Source organism: Apus apus, chromosome 4 (assembly GCF_020740795.1).
Source record: "Apus apus isolate bApuApu2 chromosome 4, bApuApu2.pri.cur, whole genome shotgun sequence".
Lineage (NCBI taxonomy): Eukaryota > Metazoa > Chordata > Aves > Apodiformes > Apodidae > Apus > Apus apus.
In genome coordinates, this window is record NC_067285.1 from 8,433,474 (window position 1) to 8,459,342 (window position 25,869).

At 40.4% G+C, this 25,869-nt stretch overlaps 1 protein-coding gene and 1 long non-coding RNA gene across 4 annotated transcripts in view; both read left to right on the plus strand.

Annotated features, from left to right (window-relative positions):
- Positions 1 to 25,869, plus strand: part of ABLIM1 (actin binding LIM protein 1) — a 209,437-nt gene that overhangs the window by 26,610 nt on the left and 156,958 nt on the right. The window lies entirely within an intron of this gene.
- Positions 2,672 to 5,023, plus strand: LOC127384153 (uncharacterized). The gene is made up of 2 exons (XR_007889384.1): positions 2,672 to 2,789; positions 3,703 to 5,023. It is a non-coding gene; the product is annotated as an uncharacterized LOC127384153 (long non-coding RNA).

The following is a 25,869-nucleotide window of genomic DNA, read 5'->3' on the forward strand; positions in this document are numbered from 1 at the left end:
CAAGCATGACTAGGAGACTGGAAGTGGTGCCACATACAGGAGTATGAACTGTATTGGTGTTGCTGAAGTTGAGGTATGCAGGAATCAAAGCCTCCTGTTGCTCCTGTCTGCAGCTCAGGGGTGTGATTGTAACTTGCCATATGACATGACATAACATCTGTAATTGAGATAGTTTGGGTAATTGCACAAGGGAAGTCACAGTAGCTTGAGTTTTAGGAGAGGACCTGTATGTTTTGGTGAATAGACAGAGCTGAAATCCATGTGACTGTGACTTCATTGTTACTAGTTTCCAAGCTTTGTATTAGTTTGGGTATGGATACAGCTTTTGATGTGGCTTTAGGCATGCCTCTGAGATTAATTTAAAAATTCCTCTGTCCTTTTTGTTGCATTCGTGCACATTTTTCCCCAGTATGCTGCTCAGCTTGTCATTGAGGGTTTTTTCACCATGTGTGGCACATCTGGATAGAATGAAAACCAGCAGGATTATAAATGTAAATGGCTTCAAGTGTTATCTTTATTTTGTCAACATGTGGTCTAGCTAACACCTGGTGACTTCTTTTCCTCTTGGACTTTGCATTTCAGCAGTTTCTCTGCTGAAGACAGCTGCTCAAGAGTAGCTATATTGGTCTACTTTACAAAGCTTTGAGGTTTGATGATTTTAATGCAAAATGCAGTAAAGGAACTTTGTTAATCAATGCTCCCTCATTTGATGATCAAGCTCTTAAATAATTAAAATTATTGCCCCTGGTGGTTTTCTGCCTTTCCTGATGACCAGAATAGCAGTTCTAGACTTGACACAACTGCTTCTATTCTTGTGCAGGTGAGCTGAGGGCTGAGTCTAACCGCTGCCTTGCGATGGGGTCAGGAGCTGCAGAACAATTTCTCTTTCAACAGGTCTGAGAAATCTGCAGGCAGATTGTAGAAGCTAATCTGTGAAGTCCCCTCACCTGTATTTAGAGGATTTTCAGTTTTGGTAAGGAAGTTTTCTTCTTTGGTCAAGAAATGCCAGTTCTGGAAGACAGAGTATTGCATAGCCCACATACAGAGCCAGGCAGTGAGAAGCCGTGCTTACATTGGTGCTAGAGAAGTTCATTGGGAAGTACCTGGTTAGCAGGCATTTCCTGAGACTTATGTGCAGCATCATAAATGTTATTGCCAGAAGTCAGAGCAGGTGATGGTAGATGCTTTAAGAACAGTGACTTGTTGAAAATAATTTGAGAAAGCAGTCCTGGAACACGTTTTGAGCATCATCTCTTACCGTCACAGCCATCAGCTATCACCTGTAAATTGGTCCTTTCTTTCAAGTGCAAACTGTCATGCCAGTCTGGTGAACACAACTGCCTGATGAGGATATAGGACAAATGAGGTGGCTCAAGGCCTTGCCTGTCAACGTGAACACTCGTGGTCCAAACTCAGACTGGAGTTTGTGGTTGTGAAGGGGTCTGTGTCACTAGGCTTTTGTGATTTTATCTCAGAAGCATTTATTACTTAGCTGTGCCCACTTCATAAGTGAGCCTGAATTTGTGGTTTACTAAGCAAGTATGTAATTTAAAATAGCTGGGTCTTTATAGCAAACAATTGTTGGTGTGTTTAACAAGAATCAGAGCACCTCAATTAGGAAGTTTCATGTCTGTGTTACCACTGATGTCATTCACAGCTGGCCCTAGTTCTGTGATGGTCCACTGCTAAGTACAGGCTAATGCAGACTTTCCTCAGTGCTGCAGCTTCTCTCCTACTCTGTGATTCAACATAGGAGGTGTCAATTATTAGTGTGATCTATGATGGCAGGTGGAGGTCAGGGTATAGGAGAGGATATATAAGATGAGGCTGTTCTAGTAAAGGGGGTCAGAAGGCACAGATGATAGCATACCCTAGTAATGCTATGTTGTTCCTTCCCCTGACATCTAGTCCAACATGCTAAGTATGTCTCCCATTACCTAATCCAGAGTAGTGCTGTCTCATTTGTGCAAGAAGAATGTTAATGATATTTGAAATAGGCTTAAGTGGGATTTACGTGTCATGCAGATGTGAGCTAATCCTTTGCACACGTAGTCAGCTTTTATGCAAAAACATAGTTAGACTTTTTGCATAGGTATAAAATTCAACAGTCTTGAACTACAAACACAAGGTCTTTTAGGTCCACTTGGCAGCCCAGGGAGCATCACAGTATCTCTAATACACTGTCCTGGAAAGATGTAACAGGCATTTATCACAGCATTTCATGGGGCAAGTCTATTTCTAGTTCAGTGCCATGGGATTATTGGGGAAAAGATAATTGTTGTTGTTTTTTTTCTTTGAACAGGGTAAGTTAAAAAGCAAAATCAAGTTTTTCAGCTTTGCTGCTTTAAAAGAAAGTATTAGGAAAGTCTCTGTAAATGTATTTTTGCTCTTCCCTGGCCAGTCATAAATTGATATACCAGATGATCAAGTTGGAGGGAAAAAAAGAACAGGATAGCTTACAACCAGAGGCTTGTGTCGAGGCTACATGAGGGAGCAAAACAGAGCAGGTTTTAAGCTGTGTTTGGATGACCTTCAAATTCCATCTGTGGATTTCTCTTTAGCTTCAAGTTTCAAATGTCAGCTGCAAGTAGATCATTGCACCAGAAACACTTAGGCAATAAAAGATCAAGGATGTCCTCTCTTTGCATTTGTTTTAGAGGAGAGAGAACTGTCTTGCCTCATTAGGAGCTGCTGTCTGTGGGTAAACTGGTGTCTCTGGGAGGAACTGGGAAATCTTGCACACTGGTTGATGCATTTATCAAGGCCGAAAATGGGAATATCTCCATTAGGTAAACCAAAAACATAAAAAAATCCACTGTGTTAAGATAACATATTGCTTCAGTCTGGTATTTGGGTTTTATGCCATGAGGCATAAATATCCATGGCTAAGAGCTGTATGCCTGTAGAGAGTGTGAATGTTGGGGGAAGAAAGCCAAAACAATACTAGGGTATAGTTCAGTATATTTAGCCAACACTATAATCTCTTGTCTCCTTAAACTACAGAATTTACAAACAAATCCACAAGTCAAGTTGAAGGGAGAAATCTGCCCCCTTCTCCCATTTTAGCTGTGGGCTTCCCTCTTGTGCTTTTATTGCTTGCATGAAAGAAATGAGGATAAAGGGGAAGTATATGCAAGGCACTGTTATTTTAGAAGCAAATACTTAGGTCAGAGGTTTCTGTCAGCCAGAATGATCCTTGAGGCCAGTAAAAAGCATACTGAGCCTTAGCTGCCTCCAAGAGGCATTAGACAGAACTGAAGGGTTCAGAGAATTAAGCTGCTCTGAAGCAAGAACCTCAGGAGCATTGCCATTCAAGCCCGATTCCCACTGGAACTTTCTCTGTGTTAATTATGGTCCTGAGGATGATAACTTGGCAAACGCAGCTGCAGCTTTGCTGTTGCATCAGTTAATTAATCATCTAGGCTGGATTGGAGAGAAGATGTGTTTCTTTACTTGCTTTATAAACAGTTGTAGAGAAGTGGAAAGGTTTTGATGACTTCAAATCCCTTTTCAGCTGTGTTACAGTGTGAGGGCCGTGGGATCCTAACACTAGGGTGCAGTTTTCTCTTCATGTTTTGAAAGGCATGGTGGTGCATTTTCCCAAAGCAGATAATGTTTTACTCCTCGGTCCATCTATAAGAAAAAGCTTCATGAGTCAAATTAATCCAGCTTTAATAACTTTTTTAAAAAAAACTTTTACAGGTGAAGGAGACAGATCATGTTAGGAACAAACTGAAGACACCTGGAGTGGTTTTCTTAGGCAAATGTAGAGAGGTTATTTCCGGGATGGCTTTGGGAATATTTTGCACGTGCTGGTGATGTTGATTTCACTGTAGGGTTATTAGCCTTTCACCCTAGTGCTGCTTGCTGACCTGCTGTGTGAATCAATGCTCACATCTGAAGAATACAGCACATAGGATTCCCTGGCAAAGCTTCAGCTCCAAGAACGTGGCCTTTGAAGTGACCTCTGTCAGTTTGCTCCTGCAATGATCTGACTGTATCTTTATCTGCTCCTGTTAATCATAAGGAATACTTATGGAATTTGATGTCTGAAGTGCTGATTATAGCATCTGAACATTATTTCAACTAAACTTTTATGCTAATGAGATGCCATATATTTACCTTGCTGAATTGGGACACCTCTTTTCCTTGTTTTGATTGTGAATGTGCTTGGGAGAAAAAATACCACTTTTCTATCACCATTATTTGGTTGTTTAGGCAGATAAAAGCCTCAAGCTGCTTTGTGCCTCACCAGTACTTGTGTTGGCTTCTTCTAAGGCAAAAATATCTTCCAGAAATGTCAATAGAGGTGAGAAATTATTATTTTGGAGCTTGTAAATTAAACTAACTGCACTGAAGACATGTTCTTTGTATGTGATGGCAGGAAACAGTGATAAATATGATGACAAATTCATAGTGATAAAGATATCCTACAATCTGTAATTATGTTCTTCCTAGTTTGTTAATTAACTGATTTTCATGGCATTCTTGTGGGGCGGGGAAGGCTGTGTTTTATTAGTAGGACATTGCTGATTTTGATTTTTGTCCAGTGATTTTTCAGGAGAAGCTTGTGGCTAAAATAGCAGCCTACATTGTCTGCCCTTGGGAGCACACCTGAGCCTGGAATGACCTTCCTGGTATTACCTCAGAAAACCTCTTTCAGTTAATCATGCTTCAGATGACCTGCCTTTGTGGTGAAAAAATAAAATAAAAAGTGACCTGGCATCCTGCTTAAAGGGTGCTCAGATACCTGCTGGAAGGACCTTGGTATCTGCTGTTGCAAAACTGTAAGATTTGTAGGATATTTGTATGAAGTTCAGGCTTCCTGAAAATTGTTAGGGACAGCTGATGCTGCTTTTTGGGAGCCACTTGTAATCCTTAGTTTACTCAGGAAAAACCCATTTGCACCTGCATTGCTTTAGATGTTCCTTTCTTTTGAAACAGCAAGTGTAATTTCACTCTTGTAAGATGGACATGATCAAGGGCAAGATACTAAAAATAAATTAAAAAACCACAACCCCAAGTTTCTGAACCATTGTCCCTTCTTTGACACTAATCTGATCTATGAAGGCAGTGATTTTCTCAGTGCTGTCTTTTTGGTTTGTTTGTTTGTTTGCATCCAGGTGAGGTCACATACAGTGAAATTGTACTTTGTGGCTGAAACAGACCTGCCTGCTCTTGGCTGCACTTGCAGGGTCATGGGGATTTTGATGGTGACACAGCAGAGAGCAGTTGCCCAGCAGATGAAGGGGCTGAAGACACACAGTATAAAAATGCTGCACAGATTGCTTCCTTTGGAGGGGTCAGGCCACCTCAAGAGCCTACAGCTGGGTATGCTCCATGGTGGTCCTTTGCCTGAGTAGTGTTTGGAGCTATTGGTCATAGCCAAAAGTGTGATGCTAATCTTGTCTTTATTCCTGAAGTTGTGGTTTGTTTTTTTCTTTCAGGTTTTCTTTTTGTTTGGTTGGTTTTGGTTTTTGTGTTTTTTTTTGTTTGGTTGGTTTGGTTTTTTTAATCTTTTATTGTAGACTATGGTGTTTTGTGATTCCCTGCATTCAAGTCTGAAAATGTCAGTTGCTGAATGGAGAAATATTTTTACTCATGAGATTAAAAATCAGGTTTTTTTAAAGATCTGGATTTTTATTGTCGGGAAGATACGTACCATGAAAATTTTGCTTTGTGCTTTTAAGAATTCACTACAGAAAAATGGGGAGGAATAATGCCATTTTGCTAGTGTCACCAGGTTTCATTTTTGAGGAAGACCAAACTCTTTTGGAAATTTGATTTAAGCTCATTTAAATTTGTTAAAGCCATTTTCCCCCCATTTTTAAAACTTTAGCACTAGTTGTCCAGTTGACCCAAGGCAAGCATTTAGTCTGTGGACTGCTTTTTTTTCTCTGAGGAAACTGATACTAATACATTGACACATGACTAAGGTGGCATATACTGTGTCTGGGCTGGATAATTGCTGAGGAATAAAAAGTGCCATTCATCCTGAAAGCATGTATGACAAGGGTGAAAAATTAACATTCGTAGGTACGTTTTTGTGTGAATTAGACAGAAGGTATGAATGATTTAGTGTGGAGGAGATGGCTATTTTATGGGCAACTACTGATAGATAAGGTGAATCTTGCTCTAAAACAAATGCTTTGTATTGTTAGATTTGCTCTGGGAAGCCCAGCAAGGCTGGGACGAATGATGGGCCAAGTGCCAAGTGCCATTTACACACTGAAAAATCAGTAACTGAGAACTTGCTAATCTAAATAGACAGCAGAAACAGAGAAACAGGTTGCAGCCTTTATTTCTTATTAATAATGGAAAGATGTTGTGTTTTTTTTTAATAATTTGGACTCCAGTAAGTTTTTGTAAAGGAGCTGGCCTGGTGGGCAAATTACTGAGAGTTCATGGGAGAAGCACAAATAAACACAGTTCACCAAATGGATGAACCGTGACATGTATTATAGGTACATGTAAGATGTTGAAAAATGAGTGACAGACCCTGAATCAAGTTAATAAAATTCAGTTTGCATGGCAGAGTTCTGGGTTTTTTGTTGCAGATAAAGGGAGACGTGCCGTTTCTCAGGGAGCACTTTTAATCAGAGGTATGTGCTGCTACTCTGCGTTAGAGGCTTTAATATCCATCTGGCACATTTTTAACTTTGGCCATTACAGCCTGTAATGCCACGTAAAAACAGCATTTTAAATCAATTTATTTAGTTTATTCAGATCAGAAATAAAGCTACACCTGGCATCACTTTAACTTTACTGTACCTACTGATCTTTAGCAAAGCAGTAAGAATCACAAGATTCAGAACATCAGTCTTAAACGTATTTTCCACCAAAACTGAAAGCTGAAACTGATGCACGGGGGCCATTTGTCACCCTCAGATGGTGGCCACAAAAATTCAGGTGACTTCTAAGTATTGAGGCTGGGAAGTTCTTAAATACGACCGCTGCCAGCCGAAGGGGCAGAGGAAGATTCTTCAGGACTAACTAAGCTCCCTCCTCAGAACTTCTCCCTCAGGCAGAACTTCTGTCGGGCCCAGGAGAGAAGTTGCACTGGAGTCGCAACGGGGCTGCCGGCGGGGCCTGCCGCCAAAATCACGTCCTTCCGATGGCTGGGTGTGAAAAGCTGCTTCCCCGTGGGGGCTGGATGGAGGTGCTGGAGGAGGCGGCTGAGGCGCGGCTGCTGCGGGCTCCTGCCGGGCAAGGCCACGATGGCTCCTCGGGCAAAGGACGTGCCTCGGTCGCTTGCTGTTGTTCAGAAAGGGTCCTGGCACCAGGGCTGGGTGCTGGTCAGCCATCCTTGGCTCCGATGCTGTTTGGTGACCAGGTAAGTAGCTGTGCCGGGCCCACACCGGGGGAGGCAGAAGTTGGGAGGGTCGCTGCTCCCCTGTGGTACGATCTCTCGCCCCCCAGCTCCCCTCTCAGCTTTCCTGCAGGCCCCGCCATTAGTGTTTTCTGCGCTCAAAACTGCTGCCAAAGAATTCTCAGCTTTTTCTTGGCATTCAGCTCACATGACCCCCTTTTTTTTTGCACAGCCTCTTGTTCTTCCCTTGTAGTCATTTCCTCATTCACCTGTAATTTTCCCATCTTCTCCAACTGCTCTCAGCTTTTCCTTTGTGACGCTGTATAAAATGGCACTGTATAAAATGCTATTGCTAAACTACATATACTGGATTTTCCTCACCCACAGGATATTGGGGCACAGCCTATTTTTTATAAACTTTGTTCAAAATGATTATGCGTTGAGATCAGAAAACCAATTGAAGGATTGTTTCTTAACCACAGCTATGATGTTTGTTCTTGCATATTCTTAGCATATGCCTCTGACTGAACAGATTATTGCTTTTTTTGCTAATTAGCTTGTGATTTTGTATGATAGTCCTTTCATTGTTCTACGATCACTGAGTTCTCTGGGTTTGAGCACATACACTGAATGTGGCATGTCCCCAGATCAGTGGGAATTTCCCATTCTGTACCTGTGTCCTGCTCAGCTGTTTTCCTGTACCACCTGTATGTTCAGCACTGGATGTTATTGAGAATTGAGGTGAAGGGATCACTTAGAAACTAGACTGCACATACCTCTCAGAGCATTAGATGAAGCTTTCTGACCATTCTTTCCTGGTTCTTTCTCTGGTTACTCTGAATAGGTGTTCAGGGCTGAGTGCTTACCTGACTAAGGACAGAGCCTCCTCCCATCAAATTTTTTTCCACAGTGGCTTTTATTGCAGCTAGTTTTTGCATGTTTGTATTGAATCTCAGTCTCCTCTCTGTCAATCTGTAAGGCTTTTGGATCTCTAGACAGATGTAAATAGTTTACCAAATTTGGACTTGTAGAAATAAATAGTTGCAGTGCTATGGCTGTATTTTTGTGCAATGCAATCACCTTCCTTTCATGCTGTTCTAGTGTGTAAACAGCTCACCTTCTGGGAACAAATTATTTGTAGATACTGATTTGATTTGCATTAACCATCCCAGAATTCCTGTGAAATAGTTTTGCATTCCTAGCTATAAGATGAGTTTAATGAAAGAAAGGTGAAATGACTTATGGCCTCCGTTAGTTGTTCTTGTGCTCAAAGAAACTTGCTGCCTGTAATTCAGTCTCTGAAGTCTTTGGAGCTGTGTCTGAAGCTGCTGGTGGCCTAGCCCTGGAGCAGGTAAGCTTTGGTCCAGACATCATAGCATGGTAATTGCACTGTGTGACCTCCTTAGAGCACCTCCATCCTTCCAGGTTTTAACTCTGGAATTACAGGCTTCACCTGTAAAAGAAACAGACAAGTCAGTTCTTCTAGCAAGAGGTTGATTTTATTTTACAGTGTGGTAGGTATAAGGAGAAATTTTAGGATCTGCAGATCTTTGAACATTGTTTCATGAGTTTGTTTCTGTCTCAGAGTGGGGAATCCACATCCCAGATATTTTTCATAGAATCATAGAATCATAGAATCCTAGGGGTTGGAAGGGACCTCGAAAGATCATCTAGTCCAACCCCCCTGCCAGAGCAGGGTCACCTAGAGTACATCACACAGGAAGGCATCCAGGCGGGTTTTGAATGTCTCCAGCGAAGGAGACTCCACAACCTCTCTGGGCAGCCTGTTCCAGTGCTCTGTCACTCTTACAGTAAAAAAAATGTTTCCTGATATTCATCTTAAACCTCCTATGCTCCAACTTGTATCCATTACCCCTTGTCCTATCACTGGTCTTCATTGAAAAAAGCTTAACTCCATCGTCTTGACACTCACCCTTTACATATTTGTAAACATTGATGAGGTCCCCCCTCAGTCTCCTTTTCTCCAAACTAAAGAGACCCAGCTCCCTCAGCCTTTCCTCATAAGGGAGATGTTCCACTCCCTTAATCATCCTTGTGGCTCTGCGCTGGACTCTTTCAAGCACTTCCCTGTCCTTCTTGAACTGAGGGGCCCAGAACTGGACACAATATTCCAGATGTGGCCTCACCAATGCAGAATAGAGGGGGAGGAGAACCTCTCTTGACCTACTAACCACACCCTTTCTAATACACCCCAGGATGCCATTGGCCTTCTTAGCCACAAGGGCACACTGCTGGCTCATGGTCATCCTTCTGTCTACCATGACCCCCAGGTCCCTTTCACCTACACTGCTCTCCAGCAGGTCAGCCCCCAACCTGTACTGGTGCATGGCGTTTTTCTTCCCCAAATGCAAAACTCTACACTTGCTCTTGTTAAACTTCATCAGGTTTTTCCCCGCCCAAGTCTCCAGCCTGTCTAAGTCTCTCTGAATGGCAGCACAGCCTTCTGGTGTGTCAGCCACTCCTCCCAGCTTGGTGTCATCAGCAAACTTGCTGAGGGTACATTCTTTTTTTCAGAGTTCTGCTTCCTCTCTGACTTCTCCCAACTCCTTTAACCACTTTTCATTTCCCCTGGAAAAGAGAGCCAGTGTCCTAGGGTAGGAGTAATTTTCTTACAGCATCTGTGTTTCTTCCCATTTAACCCTGAGGTGTCAGGGGTGAGTACTCTGCCAGCCTGGGCTAGGCTGGTACCCTTGCTTGTTCCCTCAGTTGTGAAACTGCACATGGTCCCAGAAGAGAGAGTAAGTAAACTGTAGGGAACCTAAACCAAAACACTGACACTTTGGTGGACTTCCCTGTCCTTTACCTGTTGAGTTGGGCTTGCCTTGGCTGAAACAGATCTGAGACACCAGATGATGTCATAGTGAAGCAATCGGTTGGGGTTGTGTATCAAGTGCTCAGGTCTCTGTTGCTATAGTGGTATTTTTTTTCTCTCGTTATATTTCCTTTTTCCTGTTATTATTCCTTGGTGTAATAAAACAGCTAATGTTCAAACAGAAGAGAAAATTTTTCAGAGTTTCAATAAACAATTTAAAACAATTTGAGGTTTTATTTGGGTCTATGTACATCCTGTTCCTACTGCTTGTAGCAGAGAATAATGTGAGAGGGGGTTGTTAAAAATAACTTATATTGCTTTTTCTGTTGTCAGCGTGAGCTGGTGGCCTGCTGGGATCCTTTCTCCTGTGTCTCACTTCCATGTTATGGGGGGGAAACAAGCAGTATTTTCTTGGATCTCTCGGTTTTGTTACCCACTCCAGCTTGGATGGTATCCCTTTTCTCTCTCTTGCAGCCAGTTAACTCAGCAGTGCAGTCTGGAATTCTCCAACTGATGTGTCCTGTTTTCCTGCCAGTGTGAAGTTTCAGTGGCAGTAAGGGAGCAGGTCCCTTCTTGGTTTGGGTCAGGAAACTTCAATTGCAAGGCAGGTTGAAAGCAGTGTTACATAACACTGCGCAAAGCGAAAAGTAATTAATGTGGAGGTGGAAAAGATACCCTTTCTAGTCAGTGCAAAGCCGGCTTGCCTTTCTGACAAAGATAGTTACCTCCTACTTCTTAATTTCCATGAGACTCTCTCAGAATCCCAACGATTAAAATAATTAATAAATTGGAAAATTGTCTTTCATCGTTGGCAAAAGCTGGCAATACACAGAAAAGGTTGAGGCTGTGTTGTTTCGTCACCTCGTCTGCTTGGTGTTTTGAAACAGTGAGGAAATAAGTGAAAAAAATGCCTGTACTCCTTCTTCAAGGTTTCAAAATTCTGCATGTTTCATCAGACCACCCACATTCTCATGCTGAACTGGGGAAAATCTGAAGTAACCTTGTGAAACTAATGAATTTTCCTGGTATGGCAAAAAACACAGTGCCACGGTGTGTGGATCTTAGGAAACATTCACTCTGTCTAGCTCCAGTTACGATTGAGTTACCATTATTATTGCAGAGTCTAAAGAGATGAAGCTCTCCTGACCAAGAAATTATAAGACTGCTTAGTTTCTGTGTTTCATCCTTTCTTAAGTGGCCCTTAATAAAGATTTGTTTTGCAGCAGTCTCAAGTTATATGAGGGTATGATAACATGAACAGAGTCTGGCTAAACCTTCTAACTGATGCTCAACTCATTTAGACAATATATAATCATGGATTAAAAATACCCTGAGCTTGGTTACATCCTAAAAATACTCCTCAAAGTTCTCAGCAGCTGTTACTAGAAGTAGTTTACTATTGGCAAGGAGGTGCAGTAGAAGCTGAAAATATAAAGAGTAAGTTTATTTTTTTCGCTTAAATATTCATTATCACTTGAGTACTCTGTGTTCAGATTAGTATCTTTCAAGCACTTGCTCTTAGGCTATTTATAGGGAGTGAAGGGGCAAGTGAAAGGAGGTAGAGAATGTGGCATATAAAAAGTACTGTTTGTTTATATTGATCAGTGATGCAGGTTTTCCTGAAATGTTTTGCAGTTCCAATTACTTCATCTTAAACTAGAGAGAGCTCAGAAAAGGGAGACTAATGAGATCTATGCTGGAAACACATGATGAAAGACTAAACTCCCCTGGGATTATCATCTTAGTCTCCATTCTCCATCCCCTTTCTGTGTCACACAGGTAGCTAAAATTATAAATGGTATAGGAGAGATAGATAAGTACCAACTATCTGCATTCTTCTTAGCAAAAATATCAGGGTGCTCAGTTAAAGAGAAAGCATGGGAAAGCTGTAAAGGGAAAAATCAGAGTGCTTGGTGAGACTTAGAAATTCATTGCAACAGACATGAAATTAATGAAATCAAGAAATTAAAGAAATGAAGAAAGAAATTGAGCCTGTGAGACTGATCTATCCAAATGCCTAATTTTACTGAAATTATAAAATTATTGACACACAGTCTTAAGAGCATTGTGAGACTGAAGAAAGTAAGGGAAGGTGCTGTAACTATATGTATCATTGCATTTTTTTTTTTCTAGTAAAGAATTTGTGCTAGCAAACAGTTTTTAGATGTTTGTACTGTGACCACCCCTGGGCATGGCACCTGTGCTTCCAGGGCTGTCCAAATCTGAGCTGCTTTTTTATTCTGAAATAAATCCCCAGAGATGCAGCTGATCAGGGCAGTACTTTTTCTGTAGATTGCCAGTCTGTATTCTTCCCTTGCATAGTCTTCATATTAGCTTTTTTGTGCAAACCTGAAAACCATGTTATTGTCTGCATTGCAAGAAATGCAGCCCTAGGAGTGTGCTTTTCTGCAGAAACACTGTGTCCTTTTAAAAATCCAAAGAATTGTCACTAAGAGTATTAACATTGGTGTGGTGGGTGGTTTTTTTTGGTCTGAAAAATTCTATATGTTCATTACTTTTCTTTTTACAGTTTGAGGCTCTGCTCTTCATGGCAAGAACTTACTTTAAAATCCAGACAAGCTAGATATGATATATAGTATTTACTTTTTGTAGAACAGTCTTTTTCTTCTGTGATTGTTCTCCCAATACCAATTAGCCTACATATTTTGTAAATTCACTCTTACACAATTTTTGCCTTATGACACATATTTTAAAATATGTTATGCTCTGCACAGGTGTGTGTCTTCTGAACGTAAATCCAGTTTAGTGATAGTTGCTCTATAATCCTCTCAGTTGCCACCCCTCTAAATTCACTAAAATAAACTGTATTTTGTGGAAGTCTTGGCAGAAAGTGCCTTTTGTATACAGTGAAAACAGCTGATGGCAAGCATGCTAATCACCTTAACATACTGATCAGTTAGTAGTTTTGGGGTATTCTGAAGGAGAAGCAGCTTTCATCTCATTGCCATCTTCAAATTACATTCACCTTTTGCCTGTGGAAAAGATGCTTCTGTTTGCAGAGTGTAGATGTGTTGTGGGCATGTGAACCTAAATGAGCTAGCTTGGAAATGGTGATTTACCTTTGATTTTGGAAGTAATTCTTGTTAATCTAAGGGGCCATTACAGACATGGAAAGCAGACATACATTTCCTGTGATCTCTTACTGAGCTTTGTTTAATAGAAGGGAGAAGAGAAGAATATTTTTTTCAGAACCATTTCTGATGTAGAATTATTGAGGTATTCTTTTCATTCCACATTCCTAAACACTGTTCAGTGTTCTGGTTGATTTTTTTGTTGTTGTTTTATTGACTTGTATATACATTATGTGGTTAGATTGCCATACTGTTCTAGTCCAGGGAAAGCTGTCTTTAGTAGCAGATAATGCCAAAAGATGACTTTTATGCTAGCAAAATATTTTTAAGATTTGGGGCACTTCTCAAATAATTAGTTAATTTTGTCATGATCTCTGGGATTCATTTAAGTGAAAGAATGGAAACATCATGTCTGCTGTTTGCATCCATTTCTTCTCATTGCACTTTGTTTCTAACTTTGCAACAGAGTAGTAGCTTCATGAGACCTAGTTGACATACCTCATTACAAGTAGCTGCAATTAACTGATGTTCTGAATAATTGTCCCCTAACATATATTACATTAGGTAATCAATACTATCTTATCTGTTCCTCTTTTTAAAAATATTGAGATTCTGTTCTTTAAAACCATTGTGGTTTATGTCATATTCAAATGAGAGTAAGAGGATTATCTACTTTATTTTTGCAGCTGCATGCAAATGAATAGTATTTCCTTTACCAATTATAAAAGGGATTTGGCAAAAGGCAGACTGTACAGTAGCTACATGGTTAGGTGACAGATGAGACTGACTTTGGGAAGATAAATTATTTTTTTAAATTGTTTGTTTGCTTTTTGGCAAAGTAATAAATGAATGAGGCCTAGATTTTTGTGAACTCTTTACAGCATAGACTCCATAGCTGTACAAAACTTGTCACAAAAACCTTTTTCTCTTTTAAAAAGAGCAAACTTCCCTCAGTAACTTTTTAACTGTAACTGCAGTGTGTTGTTTGGTTTTGTTTTTTTTTTTTTCCATTTTGAAAGTACAAAACCCTGGGTGTTGTGAAATTGTATGTTTAATAATTATCTCCTTGTTTTGAAAGCTACTGCAGTATAAAAAACAAAACAAAAAGAAAGAGCAGACAGCAACATGTTACTATACAGTTAAGTTTTAAAATGTCACAGAAAAAGCCAAAGTAAAACCTTACAATTCCTATAAGAGAAACTGCGTAAGCAGGCAAATAGATGGGATCAGCTAAGGAATGAAAAACCAGAAAGACTTAGGAATACTCTTCTGCCTTTCAGCTGTCCAGCTAAATTAAGCAGATACTGCTTATGTGTCTTTGTGTCTGTAGTGCCTAATGTTATTTTATCTTGTCTAGAAATATCACCTGATGAGTGAAGATGTACAGGTTTAATGCTAGATTTATAAGACTTCTCTTTCTGCTCTTAAAATTATCTTGCTGTTGCCCTACGGAGTTCCCAGAATGCCTGTAACAAGGAGGAGGATTAGATGGTTGTCAGCATTACTTTTCTTCATTTCAGAACAACTGACTTGCCATTGTTGATGACACTGACTTCTCTCTCTCATTTGAAGAATTTAAATAATTAGTGTCTTTTAATTAAAAGAAATGCAACTTGCTTTAATCATTTGCTAGTGAAGCATATAAAATGTGTAGCACTAATACATGTATAATAGTATAGCATGGGGCTGAGAGAATGTGTATAAGCTGCTGTGTATTTCCTCCCAAGATTTTAGGGTATTTTGCAGGATTTACATTTTAATATTGAAAGCTGCTTTGAAAGAATTTGGGTACTCTGGATACTGCAGTGACAGTGCTAGATGAAGTTGTAAGAGAGCAGAGAGGAGAACAGCATTTTACAATGAAGAGCAGATGTACTGAAGAGTTTCAGCATTTACTTGCAAATTATAATTCTTCCCATATATGAGGTTTTTTGCCTTGAATATTTATTTAACTGATATGGGATGATGGATATGAGTCTTTTCTTGTCCCTTAAAAAGCCTTTGAAAAGCACTTGGCTAATTATTTTTAGAATACCTACTTAATTTGTGTACCCTAGTTTTTGGATGCTTATTTCAGATAGTTAGAATTTGACTTTTGAGAGTGACACACAGACTGTCTTCAGTCAGGTAAAGCAAGAGATTCAATAATTTGCCTGGAAATTCTTTTTTCCAATTCTATTCGCCTCCCTGTCCTGTTCTTTTTTCATGCTGCATTGCCTGTTTTAAACAGTATCAGGGACAGCCTCAGAAATATGAATATGGTGCTATATTTTGTATGCTTTCCAGGCAGACTTCTCATCCTGTCCTGTATGAACATTCATTTACAGAAATAAAATCTTTAAACCAAATACTTTAAAAAAGTATGGACTATGTATCTTGATCTGTCAAATTCTTTTTCCTAAATAAATAATTCCAATTCAGCTGAAACTGTCTCTCAGAAATATCCTAAGATGAATCTGCACCCGTGAGCAGGTTTACTTATCAGCTTTACCTGAACACTTGTTGAATACTGATAAGGTGAAAGGAGGAACAACATCACAAATGTTTTCCTTAATGCAGCTATACCTGACAGTCTCCCTTTTTGTCAGTAAAAGTGATAGATACAAAAGAGTTTGAATTTGAAACTGATTATAGCAGCAGTGCTTAGATGAGCTCTAAGTTGGAGACTTGGTAGCAAATTACTGAAGCGAAAGAGTGGAGGAAAAGACAACTTACCATTTTCTCTTGAGGTCTCATAATGACAAATATAATTTCAGTTTCCTCAGGCTTGCTTCTTTCCTTCCTTGTTTAGTCTTTTCAAAAGTAGAAAGTTGCTGTAAAGTACTGGAGTACTAAAGCCAGTCAGTCTGGAAGCAGTACTTCTATCAAGTGTTTGCCTGCCCATTGACAAGGTTAGAAATGTGCTAGAAAAATAAACAGATGTCATAGGGGAAGGAAGACATAAAATTCACTCCGCTACAGAGAATACATTACTTTGAGTGTTTTGGTTTTAGCTTTCACCAGGAAACTGGTGCATGTAGGGAATATAACAGATACTTGGCCTATCAATGATCTTGATGTTGGATATTTGTCAATCAGAATTTGTCTTCTGTTCTCTGTGAGTCGTTTCCATCATGGCTCTCATAACCACCTCATTTCTCATGCAATCCATTTCAGCAATCATAGATCAGATTTTAATGAGGTAGTTATTTTTTTGTTTTCCTAATCCACATGTAACTGCTTGCTATACTTTTAGATGTATCACTGAGTAGTATAGATATGGTAGGCTCTGGTTACTTGATTATTGGTCTTTCCACTTCTTGCCACAGTGTTGCAAGAAATATTGTTTTTCATGTGTGAGGCAGCTTCTAGTCTTAAACATTACAGTTTGCTGATACCGTTACAGTTAGTTTCCTGTTGTTTTGTTAGTTTTACTGAGGAAAGTCATCCCCACACAAGACTTTCTTCCTTGAACTTGTGCTCATTAGACTATGAATTTGAATGCATGCAGGTAGGACACTTGGCAAAGTGATCTGTCACCTTCGTTCTTGCCTCTTTTAAACTCTGCTTTTCTTCCCTGATTTGTCTTCATGAGGTTTTTTGTCTTGAAAAGCATAGGAGTACCTGTCTGCTTCTGAGAGTCAATATTTGACCTCTTCTCGTTCTATGACAAAATGTAGATTGACAGACAGTAAAACAAAGATAAAAAGTTGTTCAGGGTTAAAAGTAATTCTTTCAGTCATACCTTGAAGTTCATGGGCTTCAGACAATCTGCTGTGCTCTCAGGGTATGGATTTACCCTTAAGCAATACTCTCCTGCTGCTGCATTTGCAAGCCCTACCTGGCAGATTCGCTGAATGTGAAACCCCTCCTGCTAACCACAGTGGGAGTTCTGCTTATCAGGACTTCATATCAGCCTGCTTCATGTTCCACTAATTAGGACAAATGGTGCTACGTGTGTAATTTACAGGACAGCCTGGATGGCTGGCATACATTCTGTTATACAGCATGAAGTTTGGTCTGTTCTTTCTTTGTCTCCTGCAAGAGTGTTACATAAGAACTTCCAGGAAACCTACAACTGAAGAAGGCGAAGCACTCTTAAGGATTTATAGGATCTTTTCAGTTTTAGTGTTATACCTAAGACAAATAAAACCAGCCATTGTTTTCCAGTGCACATTTATTTTCACATGTCAGAAATAGAAATGTGCCCAAGATTCCTCAAAAAGTCTGATGGAGGTGGTGTTTACTCTCAGACATCTTGCGTGTATTGCAGGCTTTTTGTTATCACCTCCTTCTTGCTCTTCCATGCTTCCCTCTTGCTGCCTTTCCACTGATGTTATTGGCACTATGAGTAACGAAGTAGTGCTAAAGGCACAGATAGAGAAGCACCCTCACCCCCTCACACTTAAATACACTCACTTGGCATGTATGCAAATGTGCAAACACATAGTTATTTAAATATGTGGCAACAGAAGGACAAATCCTCCTGGGATTATGCTATTTCAAGTTCCACTGACCGCACAGCTCAGTTGCTGGAGTCTCAAAGGTTTATTCTCATCTGAATTTCAAAGTAACTGGTGAATCCTTCAGTTAACACACTACCACTGAGCTGGTTTTCAGCAGGAAGCCAAGGTCACAGTAATTCAATCAGCAGAAGGCTGCTCAACTTCTCCAGTGCCCATTGCTTTACAGATGCATATGGCATAAGCACAGGTTATTGGCACAGGCTATTCTGCAGGAGAGTAGAAGGTGACTTAAAAATTGTGATCCTAGGGAGGATGTGATACTTGAGAAAGCTGGGAATGCTGCTTACAGCTTGTTGTGGAAAATATTAGGAAGATGCTTGGCAAGTAGCGTGAGTTTCTTCTCAGCTTGTTTTGCCTCCCATCTGTCTGCTTGACTTTGTTCCACTCTGCAAATGCAACTTCCTTGCATTGTCAACTGGTGAAGGGGTGTTGTTTGAAGGAAATGGTTCATAAAAACTTCATTAAAGGTTTAGGTGGAAATGGCAAGAGCAGTAAATCTGTCAAAACAGGTTATTCCTGTCCCCAAATGAGGCAACTATCAACCCTGGTTATGGGGAAAAGTCCCACTGTTCAGCTACTGCTGTCTGTTCCTTGAGTCTGTTTCCAGCTCTGAAGACTTGTGTAAAATGCAGGCTGTTTTGGCTCGTTTGCTCTGAACTCCTTCTGTAGTCTCTGTAGTCTGCACTGGAGGGCTGTTGAGAGCAGCTCAAATCACAGTTGGCATCATCCACAGCATTCAGCTGGGGTTGCCTTTGGAGTGAGGCCTGGCAGATCCATAGTTTGCTTTTGCTGCTTTTTCAGGTGTGAAGACATGAGTTCCTCTTACTTTGGAAACCTTATGTTTGTTGTCCCTCACTGACCACCACCCATAACCTAACTTTCAGGGGATTGGGGGTGGGAGAAAGGCTGTACTGAGCTATTACTATGGTTGCTCTTCTGGAGTACAGGAGGCTTTTGCTGCCAAGTGTTCATGGGAAATACTGAAAAACTCCAACTTTTCTGTACTGCTGTAACTGCAGGTGGTACTTGGGTATGCTGTCCCACATGTATCAGTATAGTCACCAATACAAAAACAGCTCTGGTAATGGGATTCAGGAGATAGTGAAGTTGGATGCTGGAAGGATTTTAGATATGACAAATTCATCAATTGTTTGCTGCTCCTTTCATTGGCCTGAGACATTGGGGAGTTACATGGGCCTGGAAACTTGAGCGGATGTCAGGGCCCTAGAGAAGAAGCTAAAATACATGAAAGGAACAATGTAAGTCTTGTGTCTAAGCGACCCAGTGGCAATGTATCACTTTCAGGTATTACTAGGATATTTTCCCTTTTTCCAGAACAGCCATGGTTACTTTCTGTTAGAAACAAGAATATAACAGCCTTGTGTGAGAGCATGTTGTGTTACAGGGGGATCACGGTGTAATGACCAGGGAGATAATGCAGGAATGTTTGTTTCTTTCATTTTCTTCTACAGCCTTATAATTTGACACAGTCTGGTGGAGAGACGTAGGAAAAAATGATCCAAATTAAATAAGGAAGTGAATTCAGAGTTGAAAGGGCTCTGATTTATTTTAATTTATTCATGTAATGAGCTAACTGAAATTGATTATGGTCACTCGTTCTTGCAAATGAGAGTGTCCACAAAAGGCTTTTAAACAGTTTCTGTAATACATTTCAAAAGTTAATTGAAAATAGTTTTCTGAAATGTCTGCAGGCAGAAAACCCATCACAGTCTGTATGTGAAGACTGAAAGCATTCAAAAATAAATCTACCTGGCTACATGTCCTCAGTGCCTCAGTAGATAATTACTGTAAAGAGGGACATGCTGCAGTATCCCAGTGGGTTGCAGGCAGCACAATATTACACCACAGTGCCATGTCCCCAACGTCCAAGTCTCTTGTCTGTGTGAAACCATTGCCTCGAGCCTGTATCAGGGACTAAGGACTCCTGAATCTGATAAATTTTATCTACCTCCTACTCCCAGTGCAGTAATTTACATTTGCTTTACCTTGGCTCTGATGTATTCCACCTTCACCCACAGCTGAGAGAGCAAGTCTTTAAACACTTTTTCCAACACTTCAGCCAGGATTATTCTGTAGTTCAGCTGCTGGGTGAGATTAATGCCAGGTTCCCCAAGGAATGAATGCACCACCTGGCCAATGGGCTCCAGTTGTCTGGCTCTGTGCCTTGGAGGCTTCCTGTACTGCCAGATCCTGCCAGTTAGTCCTAGCATGTAATTTTTTGTTGTTGCTGCTGTTCTTATTAGTGACTCAGCCAAGACTGTTCTGAAAAAGTGTATCTCCCTTTTAAATTCAGGAAGGCTGTGGAAAAGAAGGAAAGGATGGGTGCATGGGAACTGCTCTGGGCTGTTTATAATGTTCCCTCTGTAAATTATGGCTGGAATATCACTACTATGCTGTGGCTGTACTACTCTGCAGCATGGAAAAATTGTTCTGACAGACTCCTTTCTCTGCCACCTGGGGTAGGAACCTGTCTTCGAATTCAGGCCCCTGTCATATGCTGTTGTAAAATAATTGTGCTGTTCCCAAACACTAATTCAACAGCTCAGGAGATCTCTTTTATGCTCAGAGCTGCCTAGAAAAGGCCTTTGTTTTTATGGGACAATTCTAGGGGATCTGCAGAGATGATGTTTTCTCTTCTCTGATGCAAAGTGCATTGATTTCCCAAGGGCTGCAGTCCCTTGCTATTAATTGATTGTTTCCACAATTGTGCTGCTGTGAGACATGACTGCAGTGAGATAAGCTGCAAGGAAATGGTGCATTACAATCACAAATAAAGACCTTGTTTTTATTGTTACAGGCACTACCGAGTCATAAAATACTGATACCTTAAAGCCTTGCTTTTGAAATCTTGGCTACACTGGGCTAAAGACTGAGCCCATGTACAGAGTTGTATGTGGAAATGGTCCAGGAGCTGAAGTCAGTGTAGACTGTGGCTGCCCACTAATGAAGTTGTTTTTGTCCCTGCAGTGCTGGGGCTGTGTCCTGGCAGGCTGCCAGCAGCTGCTGCCTGCCAGCAGTGGTCAGGGCTGGATAATGCTGCTCTGCTGCCCAGCATTCTCCCACAGCATGGCAGTGCTTGCGTAGGTGATCCTCGTACTGTTCTGAGGACAGCTAGATCTTCTCTCTTGCGTTTCAAAGGTGGAGCCATTTGTCCCTGGTTCTGGAATAGATACTGTCATCTCAGAACACAGTGCTGTTTTTTGTAGTCCTCTTGTAGGGCAAGCAGGGACACAACTTGGAGGTCACTTGGACTGGCAACAATGTGAGCTTGTTTGTCCAGCCCTAGTTTGTGAGTCTGTGAGTATTTGTTTGCAGAGACCTTACTGCTCCAGTGTGCAATGAGGCTTAAACAAGGAAAGAAGTGGGAGTTAATTTAAGGAAGGACTTGGAGCCATCTTCCCCAAGAGTAGCTTTTTCCCTAAATGGTATTTTTTTCCCCTGAGCTGCAAGCAAGAGTTGTCACTACAGGCAGCTCTCTACATGCCTTCCAGTTCACGTTAAAAAGCATCTGTGTTACCTAGTTCTAGCACAGGACATTTAATTACCTCTTCGAGGCACTGGAGACATTTAAAATTTTCCCAGGTGTTTTGAACTCATCTCCCGTCCGATTGCCTTATGCAAGTTTTATTCATAGTGTGTGCTTAAACTTATGAGATGATTCCTTTAGACTTTGGTGTGTGTGTTTTTCTGTGGAAAGGAGCATGTACGGCAGAGTTGACTACAAGACAGTGCCTTCTAGATTTTTCATCTGCTCTAACTGCATTATATGCTAGAAGTTTTTTATTCTTTAAACAACTTAAATGGGACAGAAACACTTAGGCTTTTTTTCTGGTTTTAGTGTGGTTTTTACACAAAAGTAACGCCATAGAGGAGCAGTGTTTTAATTTCTGATAGTATGAGTAAAATGTGTATCAGGACATAGGTACTGCTGATTTTTCCCAGGATTAGATTTTTTTCTTATATGATTGTAACTGAAGAGCAATAAGAATTACTTTCTGTGATGACCTAGTTTATCTGTTTGGTTTGGAAGCTGCTTGTACTCAAATTTGCTAACTCTGGCTTTTAGGAAAATGGGACTCTCATTCTAGTGTTCCGGGAATTACTGCTTTACAAATTAATTAATGGTAATAATGAAGAGTATGTCTATGTTTGCCAACACAGATGACTAGGAAGTGAGGGGGGAAATGGTATGGTCAGATCAGTTGTCATTTTAAAATACAATTGTATAAGATATTCTGGTTCCTCTTGGAATAGGGGGTGGGTGGCCTGGAGATGAGGAAGAATAAGTATCATAAATTTGATACAAAATTACTTATTTTGACTTTGGAGCCTAAGACTCAATACAGCATTTAAAGATTTTGAAGTTTGTTTTTTTTTAGTTGATGGTTAACACCATAGTGTATTATTATTTTAGTGTTTTAGATTGATGAAAAAGAACAGTACTTGTAAATTTAGTCCAGAGATCAGCAGGAGAATTTTCTTGGCACTGCAAAAGCATGAGAACAATTCAAAATGCATTTCAAAATGCACAATAAAATTAAGCCTAGCAATGAGCTGGAGTTTAAGATTAAAAATAGCATTCAGTCTGAGGCTGAAAATAGTTCTTAGCTGGAAAAATTAGCGACACTATAATAAAGCTATCTGACAACTGAGCTTCTGAGAATATGTGATCCATGTAAAGGTGTCTACATAAAAAGGACAAATGCAGAGTGGAACAAAGGATTTGTGTTTCCAGTGTAGGTGTCTGTAAGGTATGCGTTATCCTGTCTGTCAAATCTCTGATCAGAGACACGTACTCTAGGTGGAATTTGTTTTGAACTGCCTTCTTTGGTAACACAGTTGACCTTGAGTTACGCTTTTGATTCCCCTTAGCGTACATAAACAACTTGCTAAAAGGCCAAATGGTTTGTTGGGTGGGTTTTTTGCTTCACTTTTAATTTGTTGTGGAATGGATGTGAAACTCATGATAAAAATTAGTAGAATTAGTGTGTAGGTGTCATCAGTGTGCATAAATTGCTGAGTAAGTGCTCGGTTAAATGGCAGCTAAACCTCATTGGCTTCTTTAATTTTGTTCATAAAATCGTTCCATGGGTTCTCGGATGCCAAAGGGCAGAATTGTTTGTCTGATTTGTCTGGGCTAAATATGACAGTTCGTTCTTTAAATAGAAGGAACAAACCACATCTTAGCTGCCTCCATTCTTTGCAGGACAGTGGATTAATTACTACCAAGAGAATGAGGTGTTGAAAGGGCTTGCTGTTATCCCTTTAGTGAATATAATAGGAAAAAGACAGACAGAAGGACTAAGTTGTTACTTTTAATACAGGGGAGAGGGAGGAATTCCCAGGTCATTGCCCAGGTGCTGGTCGTTTCCATTTGGGATGCATGCATATGAACAGCTCAGACTTTTGAAACGATGAAACAGCTGTTCTTAGCACAAACAGCTGTGAAGTTTCCCCCAGTGGTAATCAGCCTTTAACCTGTTCTGTCTGGACTTTGGTGGGTAGCAGGGGAGCACCTTTGGATTTGAGTGTACTCACTGTTTTCCAAGCCAGTACACAAATAAATTGATCCTTCGTATTTCTAGTCCAACTGGGAGTATGAAACACATGTGTGGACAACAAGGTTTGTGAAGAACTGTCTAGACTTTCCTGCTCAAAATACCTGTTTTGAAGTCCATCTAGCAGCCTGTGACAAGCAGTGTTCCTCAGGGCTTGATGCTGGAGTTACTGCTGTTCAACATCATCTTCAGTGACTTAGATGGAGGAGCAGAATGCTTCTCAGCACATTCACAGATGACACTGGATGGAGAGGAACAGTCAATGCACTGGAGGGAGAGCAGGGCTGCCATTCAGTGGGACTTAAGCAATTTGGAAGAGTAAGCCAGCAGGGAACTTGGATGTTTGGCAAAGGCAAATGCAGTCTTGCACACTGGTTGGGATAACCAAGCAGACTGGGAGCAGCTGGCCAGGTAGTACCCCTGCAGAAAAGGACTAGTGGATCCCGGTGGGCAGGTTGAACATGAGTCAGCAGTGTGCCCTTCTGACACTGAAGGCATACTGCAGAGTAGAGTATCACAAGATTTGCAAGAACATAGCTGGCAGATCAAGGGAAGGGATTGCTCCTCTCTCTTCAGCACTGAGGAATTCCTCTGGAGTGGTTTCCACTGTTTTCAAGTTTTACCCCCACCTTCCTGTGCAAGAACAATACTAACAAATGGACAACTTCAGTAGAGTGCTGATCAGGAATGTAGAGCTTGTGACCTACATGAAAAAGCTGAAGGAGCTGGTTTTGTGTAGGCCTGGGGAAGGGAAGGCTAAGGGCAGATAAAATGAGTGGTTTCAACTACTGGAATGCATCCATGTTTTCTTTCTAGCCCCCTTCCTTGACTTTTATTGGTGCACAGTGAAAGGGTGGAAGATAACCGTCACAAATTGCACCAAGAGAAAATCCAACTAAATAGAAGTTTTTTTTGTTTGGTTGGTTTTTTCACAATGATTGGGTTTGAGCCCTTGATAAGATTGCCCAGAGAGGTTGTGTTGTCTCTGGAGATTTTCAGAACTTGATGGGAAAAGGCCCTGAGCAACTTGATCTGGTTTTGAAAGTTGCCCTGCTTTGGGCAGCAGGTTGAACTAGAGATTTCCAGAGGTCCCTTCCAGCATGATTTACTCTGTGATTCTCTTTTACCACCTTTTAAGGCTGAAATGTTGTCATCCTTACTTGTACCTTAAGGAACAGTAAGGATATCAGTGGGCTGCTTGTGAAATAAAGCACTGGCCATAAGGTAGAACTTGGTGCTGGGAGAGTTTCAGCATTAAGATAAGCTATGATCTCCTTCTCCATCCCCCAGGCATTGCTCTTGCATGTCAGGGCTCTTTCTGTTGAATTCTGTCCTCCTGATGATGAATGACCTGACAAATGAGTGATGGTCAATGTGAATTTCCATATATTTCATCTCTTGTCCCATGTGTAAGTCCTGGAAAAATTCTGCTCACTCTACCAGGAATTTTGGGCAGAATGGAGATGCACCCAGGTGAGCTCTCTGTGCTCCTAGTGTATGTTTTATAGTGCATGGAGCACCAAGGAGTAGGAATAGCAATGTGGAAGTACTGATGACATGTGGCAGGTAGCAATGAACATGGTTTTTGTTTTCTGCCCTTTGAAACATGGATGATAAGTAAATAAACAGAATTGCTGATACAGCAAGGTGTCCCTTATGCATTTTAACTAGAAGCAAATGCTATTGCCCTAAATCTAGATAAAACTTGCAGGTATGAAACATGTGAATTAGGAGAATAAATCTTCTTCTCTTTTGATTTAACAACCTCTTTCAATTTTAATTCTAGAAATTTTAATCCTATGTATATCTGACTGTTCAACATTCTTTATTGCTTATTTATATCTGAGTACAGATACTTCTGGGGTCTGTTATGCTAGCACCTTCAGTTTTCTCTGCTTACCATAACAAAATAACAACAAAAAACTCCTTTAGGCATTGCTTACTCAAATTAACTTGTGGCTAACATCCTGATATTTTCAGTGAGGCTATTGACTAGGCAGGTGTTCAATTTAAGATTATAAAACCTCCTCTTATTTAGGTTTCTGTATCACCTTCTTTTCTTCACTGTGATAAGAAGGAAAATTTTCTTGGTCTAGAGTCATGTCTTATATAATTATTTTAGTGGTAATAAAATTTTAATCTAAATTTTAAAAATATAGTCCAATAGGCAGTGATTAACATTACCTGAAGAAAAAAGTTATAATTTGACTTCTTCCAGTATTCTTGCCTATCAACTGTGCTTTATACATAAAGCACATGGAGGACTATAAAAGCTTTTAACTGTTTTGGATTTGGCCTTTCTAGCAGATTTTTGAGCCTTGGTCTTCAGGTATCTTGGTGATTTATCTCAGCAGATTTATCCATACAGAGACAATTTTTACTTTTTTTTTTGTTTAGTTGGACTATATTGTTAATTTATTCTCATTTTCAATATGTCCATCAGGCACATTTGTACTTTGAGCAAACAAACCCAAAAAACTGTCTTGTAGGATCCTGCCTAGAGTGTTCTGTGACCTCTAGGTTCTCTGTCTGGCTTTGCTACTGATCTGTG